The sequence below is a fragment of the Salmo salar genome, chromosome ssa14 (assembly GCF_905237065.1).
Source record: "Salmo salar chromosome ssa14, Ssal_v3.1, whole genome shotgun sequence".
NCBI lineage: Eukaryota > Metazoa > Chordata > Actinopteri > Salmoniformes > Salmonidae > Salmo > Salmo salar.
In genome coordinates this window covers 60967361-60975929 of record NC_059455.1, presented here as the reverse complement: position 1 = coordinate 60975929, position 8569 = coordinate 60967361, and positions in this window count along the sequence as shown.

The window sequence follows — 8569 nt, the reverse complement described above, 5'->3', positions numbered from 1 at the left end:
ATTTTTCAAGCCCGCATATAATGTCACCAAAACCCAGAAGACAGCTAAATGCAGCACTCACCTTTGATGATCTTCATCAGATGACAACCCTAGGACATTGTGTTGTACAATACATGCATGTTTTGTTCAATCAAGTTCATATTTATATCAAAAACCGATTTTTACATTAGCATGTGACGTTCAGAACTAGCATACCCCCGCAAACTTCCGGGGTTGCTAACATTTTACTAAATTACTCGTGATAACGTTCACAAAAAGCATAACAATTATTTTTAAAATTATAGATACAGACCTCCTCTATGCACTTCGATATGTCCGATTTTAAAATAGCTTTTTGGTGAAAGCACATTTTGCAATATTCTAAGTACATAGCCCAGGCATCACGGGCTCGCTATTTTAGACCCCCGGCAAGTTTAGCACTCACCATAATCATATTTACTATTATAAAAGTTTCATTACCTTTTTGTTGTCTTCGTCAGAATGCACACCCAGGACTGCTACTTCAATAACAAATGTTGGTTTGGTCCAAAATAATCCATCGTTATATCCGAATAGCAGCGTTTTGTTCAATGCGTTCAGACACTATCCGAAATGGTAAAGAAGTGTCGCGCGCATGGCGCAATTCAGTGACAATAAAATTCTAAATATTCCATTGCCGTGCTTGCATGTCAACCGCTGTTTAAAACCAATTTTTATGCCATTTATCTCGTAGAAAGCGATAATATTCCGACCGGGAATCTGCAATAAACTAAACGCGAATTAAAATACTCCACGGGGGCTAATCCGCGCCTGCGCCCTCACTCCATTGTCACCTAATGGGACGCTTGATAAGATGATAATCTGTTTCAGCCTGAGGCTGCCTCGTCAACCTTCATGATTTTCCCGCGTCCTGAGAGCCTATTGGAGCCCTGGGAATTGTCACGTTACAGCTAAGATCCTTACTTTTCAATAAACAGATGCAAGACGCACGACTCCTTGTCAGACAGGCCACTTCCAGCATGAAACCTTGTCAGCTTTTTGCCTGCCATAGGAGTTCTGTTATACTCACAGACACCATTCAAACAGTTTTAGAAACTTTAGGGTCTTTTCTATCCAAACCTGAACAATAATATGCATATTCTAGCTTCTGAGTTGGTGTAGGAGGCAGTTAAAAATGGGCACATATTTTTTCCAAAATTCTCAATACTGCCCCCTAGCCCAAACAGGTTATTGCATACAATGCTCTGCAGGCTTTTTCTTTGAGTGCATTCACTACCATATTAAAGTTTCCGGATGCAGATATGGTCAGACCAAGGTAGGTGTAGTTTTTAGTGTGTTCAATGATGGTGTTGTTCAGGGTGAATTTATATTTGTGTTTCTGACATCTGGTTTTCTTTTGGAAAATCATGATTTTCGTTTTTTGGAAATTTACTGCCAGGGCCCAATTATGGCAATATTGCTCTAGAATATTAATGTTCTGTTGAAGACCTTCTTTTGTTGGTGATAGAAGTACCAAGTCATCAGCATATAGCAGGTATTTCACCTCTGTGTCAAATAGTGTGAGTCCTGGGGCTGGAGAATGGTCCAACATGTCTGCTAATTCATTGATATAAATATTGAAAAGGTTTGGACTCAAACTGCAGCCTTGTCTCACACCTCGACATTGTGAAAATAATTATGTTCTTTGGTTTTTGATTTTTATTGCACATTTGTTTTCTGTGTACATACATTTTTATTAAGTCATACACCTTACCACCAAGCCCACTTTGGAGAATTTTTGTAGAATAGCCCTTTGTGCCAAATAGAATCAAATGCTTTTTTAAAGTCAATAAAGCAAGCAAAGATTTTGCCCTCTTTTTTTTGGTGGACGTGTTTATTAATTTGTGTGTTAGGTGTATATATGGTCAGTAGTGCGATGGTTAGGGAGAAAGCCAATTTGACATTTACTTATTACATTTTTTTCTTGAAAAAAGGTTTGAATTCTTGAATTCAAAATGCTACAGAAAACCTTTCCCAAGTTACTGTTTACGCAAATTCCCCTGTAATTATTGGGGTCTGATTTGTCTCCACTTTTTGTAGATGGGGAGATGAGCCCTTGGTTCCAGACATCAGGAAGCGGCCCAGAAGTTAAAACCATGTTGAACAATTTAAGCACAGCATTTTGAAACTCAGGTGTGCTGTTTTTCAGCATTTCATTTCTGATGTTTTCTAGACCACAAGCCGCCTTTGATTTAATAGATTTGAGCTTTTAATTTAGTTCTTGTTGGGTTATTGGGTAATCTAATGGATTTTGGTTGTTTTTAATGACTGATTCAAGGATGTTAAATTTTTCTTTAATTTCTAATTGGTTCTGTTGTAATTCTTTTTGTGGGATATTTTTGTATAGATTATCAAAATAAGTTTTCCAAATTCCTACATCTTGTATGGCTAATTCTTTTGGCTTTGTCGTGCTTAAATTGTTCCACATGTCCCAGAACTGATTTTGGTCAATTGTGTTTTCAATTTCTGTTGAGCTGAATATCAGGAGTGAGTCAATGAACTACACTTCCCAGAGTGCACCAGCAGCAGCAAACCGGCTGCTTGTCACCTGATCAATCATTTTCACTTATTTGGAGCACCTGTGAAGGCATGGAGGGCGTCAGTCATTCAGAAGAACAAACTTCAGAGGAAAAACTCCAAGTTCACTCACAGCTATTTAGAATGTTATTTAAATGTTTAAACTAATTTAAGTTCATTAAAATGTTTAATTAAGATGGTAACTTTTTGTTCTGTCTTTAAAGGTTTACAACCTAATTTACTGGCTAATTTACTGGCTAAATTACTGGACAGACCAACCAACTGAAGGCAAACTAAAAATAAAAAAGATTGAGTTGGAAAATTGAGTTGTCCCTGTGTCCTTTGGATGGTGAACAAGAGGAGGACTTGACAATTTCATCAAGTGTCTTGTTGGTATAATTAAATTTCTTGCGTTTCAGTGTTTGTTTATACTGTTTCAGAGTTTCCAAGTATTCGTATCGTAGCTCTGGGTTGTTTTGCTGCTTATGTTTTTCATTTGACATTTGTCTTAGGTGTTTTCTAATTGTTTTACATTCATTATCAAATCATTTGTCAGAAACATTTAGTTTTTTGCTTCTGATGTTGCATTTCTTTGCTTTCCTCAAATTTGCTTTCAATGCTGCTTTTTGGAATATGCTGTTGATGTTTTGAGTAGCCGAAATTGACACCATCTTTATTGTTTTGGTATTGTGAGTTATTGAAAAACTGTATAGACTTCATTTCATTTGAATTCAACATTTCAATGAATCTCTCTGCACTGTTTGGAGCCCATCTGTACGATTGGTTTATGTTGTAGAGTTTATTGGGCTGTTTTTTTTTAAATGAATTTTGCTGGATAATTTCTTCAGAAACACGTTGATCTGACTGTGATCTGACAATGGTGTCTGTGGTCTGACAGTGAATGCACTAATGGAGGAGGGGTCAATGTCAGTGATGGCATAATCGCCTTCACTTCTCCCAAGAGCTAAGCAGTAAGTAAACTGACCTAAAGAGTCCCCTCTCATTCTACCATTAAGCATGTACAGGCCTAAGGCTCGACAGAGATGCACTAACTCCTTGCCATTTTTGTTCAGTATTTGGTCAGGACTGTTTTCTATTATTTATAATAGGGCTACTGTACAAGGAGGGGTGTCCAAATATGTGGTGGTTACCTCCCTCATCAGTGTAGTCAGGCTCAGAACCTGTTCTTGCATTGAAATCTCCACAAAGAAGCACTTTACCCTCTGCCTGAATTGTAATGATTTCTGTGTGGAGATTGTCAAACTGATCATCATAATATGATGAATCTGAAGGAGGAGCATAAGCTGCACATATGTATACATCATTGTCACAGTAGATTGTACGTTTGTTAAGTTTTAGCCAAATGTGACTGGTACCTTTTTTTTCATTTCATTCAGTGCTAAGTCCTGCTTATGCCAAATGATGACTCCACCTGAGTCTCGGCCCTGTTTAACATTTGTATGTTTGATTGACGGTAGTAAACTTTCTCTATAGCCTGAGGGACACTGAGTATCTATGTCTCCAAAGACACCATGTTTCCAGTAGGATTATGATGTCCTGTCCCTTGATGTTTTTAATCAATTCTGGATTTGTTGTTTTATAACCAAAATGTGAAGAGTATAGGCCCTGGATATTCCAAGAGCTGATAGTTAACGATCTTATTTATAAAAAGTGATATTCACTGGTTTGAGTAAAGTACATTGAAAAAAACAAAATAATAAAACATACATACATACATACATTACTATAATACCGGTGCCAATAAAATTAAGAAAAGTAAATAAATGAATAAGAATGGAATTGTTCTTGGTGTCTTTGCCAGAGGTTACCTCAGCATATGTAGGCTGATGATCTGAATGATACATGGTGTGGACTGATTCATGTGGTGTACTTCTCTGAAGAACAGTGTTCTAGCCGACCCTGGAGTAGTGATCAGAGCTGTGTTGTGATGGGCCAGGTCCAGTAGAGCTGTGTTGTGATGGGCTAGGTCCAGTAGAGCTGTGTTGTGATGGGCCAGGTCCAGTAGAGCTGTGATGGGCCAGGTCCAGTAGAGCTGTGTTGTGATGGGCCTGGTCCAGTAGAGCTGTGTTGTGATGGGCCAGGTCCAGTAGAGCTGTGTTGTGATGGGCCAGGTCCAGTAGAGCTGTGTTGTGATGGGCCTGGTCCAGTAGAGCTGTGTTGTGATGGGCCGGTCCATAGAGCTGTTTGTGTGGCCTGGTCGTGGAGCTGTGTTGTGATGGGCCTGGTCCGTAGCTGTGTTGTGAGTGGCCTGTCCTGGGCTGTGTTGTGATGGGCCTGGTCGTGGGGCTGTGTTGTGATGGGCCTGGTCCATGGCTGTGTTGTGATGGGCCTGGTCATAGCTGTGTTGTGATGGGCTGGTCCTGGCTGTTTGTGATGGGCCTGTCAGTGGTTTTTCCTTCTCTTTCTCTCTTCGCTGTCTCTCTCTTCTCTCTCTCTGTCTCGCTCTCTCTCTCTTTCTCTCTCTTCTCTCTCTCTCTTGTCTCTCTTTTTTTTTTCATTTTTTTTTTTTCTTTTCTCTTCTCTCACAAATTTAACATTCTCTAAATTTATTTTTCTCCTTTGGCTTCTCTCTTCTCACTGTTTCTCTCTCTGGCTGTCTCTCTCTCTCTCTCCTTTGTGTGTCTCTCTGTAGAACAAGTTGATGTAATAGACGATGTGTGAACGGGCAAACAATAATAACGGAACAACGTTAATATGTAACCAAGTTAATATGCGGGCAGGCATGTTGTGTAATGGCGCGGGCAGGTTGTTTGTATGTGGTAACTCGTGTGTAATCGACGTTAATACGTGCAACATACGAGGATATCGGGTATACGTATTGCGAGATGTGACGGTGCAATATCGAATGATGTTGCGAACGTCGAATAATAATGCAATATTGGCGATGGATGCACGTGTAACGATGTAATAACGGGAATGTGACTTTATAGCGCGTTGTATGTATGACGGATGCACGATGGATATCGACGTATATATACGTCGAATATATTGCGGCGTGTGCGCGTGTCGATAATCGTGTATTGCGTGGACTGGCGTGTATTATCGGTGTCTTCGTTTCGCTGTCTCTCTCGCTGTCTCGCTCGCTGTCTCGCTCTCTGTCTCTCGCTGTCTCGCTCTCTGTCTCGCTCTCTGTCTCGCTCTCTGTCTCGCTCTCTGTCTCTCTCGCTGTGTCTCTCGCTGTGTCTCTCTCGCTCTCTTTCACACAAACACACACACGTTGCCAGGTTGGTTTCACAACACACAATTCTCTAATATTTTAAATGTCCTAAAGCAATAATATAAACAAATAATACATTATTGAAGGAAATTGTTTTAGAAAGGGGCACAAGATAGGGATGTCCTCTCTCTCCCTTCCTGTTTGCATTGGCAATTGAACCGCTTGCAGAACAATAATATCTCATGATCTACAGCAATCCATTAAGTGGACCACAAAAAACATCAAACATTTAGGATGCTTAATAAGTGACAACAAAGAAAAATATATAAAGATAACTTTATGCTATGACCTAATAAAGCTGCAATATGTAACTTTTTGGGTGACCCGACCAAATTCACGTAGAAATGTATGTTATAAGTCTGTCATTCTCATTGAAACCAAGTCTAAGAAGTGGTAGATCTGTTCTATGTGCACTATTTCTATGCTTGCTGTTCTTAAGTTTCGTTTTTGGGTCTTTTACTTTCGGTTGAAAGCTGAAAATACAATATTTTTGGTTATTGAAAAGATATTTCACAATGGTTTAGATGCTACAATGATTGTTTATACTATATTTACTTGTTTTGTCACAGAAACTGAAATTAGGCAAATTATTCGAATTTTAGCAACCAGGAAATGGAGGATCCATTTCTGCATAGTGCATCTGGAACAATCTTCCCATAAATATAAGAATAAACTTATTCGGAATGGTATGGCTACTAAAGTTTTTATATTTATTCTCGGTAATACCAATTACCCCACCGAAGACATTATTTAAAAAGTATACTCGATCATAGCAGACTTTATATGGGCAAATAAAACTCAAAGGAAAGTTTTACATCTTCCTAAGTCTGAGGGTGGTTTTAACCTTTCAGACTTGGAATTGTATAAACTCGCCACCCAAGGCTTTTACTTGCTACATATAGATAAATGCACTAAAGAGGAACAATGGGTACATATTCAAAATGCACATGCTCATCCACAGAATATTTTCATGTGTCTATTTTCAAAGGATAAAGCTAAGAACATTAACAACTTCATAACAAGATGGAAGAAAATGAAATGTTCAGAATTCTACAAGAACCAATATCACTGCCTAAAAACAATCATAAGGAACAATCCTTGAACAGCTTTTCAGAATTCACTGATAAATTAGTCCACAATAAAAACTAAAGGCATATAACCCCTAAATGGCTTGGTAATAAGAAATACATGTCTTTCCATTACAGGATTAAAAATACATTTTGTATTGACCAGTGTAGATATTTTCAAATACATGCAACTTAAAAGTTTTATATCATGAAATGTTGATTTGGAATTCTTTGGACATCAGAGAAATCTTGAGGGAATCCTATTTTGAGTCAGAAAAGGATATTCATATGATAGGTAAGATATAAATAACCTTGCAGAGAACCAACAGACAATCTCTTAAAACAAAAATATAAACTATTGGAACCGAGACACAAATAACTGATATAGGCACAAGACGGAACATAACTAACAAAATTACAGTTAACAAAAATGTACACAGTATAAACTAATGTATAGAATTAATTATACAAGAGACAAAACTCATTGACAGAGTCTTGTGCGGTCATGGGCGGAGTTAGAAAGTTGAATGTCGGAAGTATTACAATGTACATTTACTTTAATCCGCCTGTCTGCATATTTCAAGACATGGCATATGAGGGTGCAGTGAGACACCTGATGGGTTGGATGATACTTTTCTCGTCAATCATCTTGAAAAAATGTATACTTCACTGGAAATCAACCAATCCTCCATCGTTGGAGCTGGGGGTGTGAGCATGTGGGTCTGGGCAGGTGTGATGTAGTTGATGTTTGTATGTGTTAATAAAGTAAATAAATACAAATAATGGTAAATAATGTATTGTCATTTTGGAGTCACTTTTACTGTAAATAAGAATAGAACATGTTTCTGAACACTTCTACATTAAAGTATTTCTTGCAACTGTGGTTGAAATTTGACTACAGTATTACAAATCTATAATGATCAAATGCTTAAATACATTTGCAGAATATCTGTCACATCCTGACCAGTAGTGAGGATATTTTGTTATTGTAGTTTGGTCAGGACGTGGCAGAGGGTAGTTTATTTATGTATTACGGGGTTTTTTGGTCACTGGTCTATGTTTGTATTTCTAGGGTAGTTTTTCTATGTGTAGGTTGGGTGCTTGACTCTCAATTGGAGGCAGGTGTTTCTAGTTGGCTCTGATTGGGAGTCCTATAAATAGGTGTGTGTTTTGTTTGTCACTTGTGGGTAGTTTGAGAGCACTGCTTTTGTTGAGCCTGCTTCTCTGTTCCTGTCGTTAGTTTGTTTATTGTTTTTCCGTGGTGTTCTCATTTTGTTATAATAAATATGTTGAGCACGCAACCCGCTGCGCCTTGGTCCATTCCTGACGACCGTCGTGACAATATCTGATCATTTTCTAGCCTTTGTTCCTGGATTGCATATTTTAGACCCACTTTTGCAAAACTGTAAATACAAGATCATCAATGAATACAAAATTCATTGTAAAGTGTTTTGTTCACAGAATATCAAAACGTTGTTTTCATCAGAAGAGAAAAAGTTGCAAATGTATTCACTGTTTCAGGCAATCAGTGAATACTATACAAAATTGTACATGGCTTTAACAGTTTTTCACACACACACACACACACACACACACACACGGGGGCTAGCACACGTACTCTACACACACGTACATTGTAACATTGTTGTATTGTACATTTTGTGTTGTAGATATGTAGTAGTGTAACAATGTTATATGATGTTTTATATTTTGTTTTATGTGTAATGTA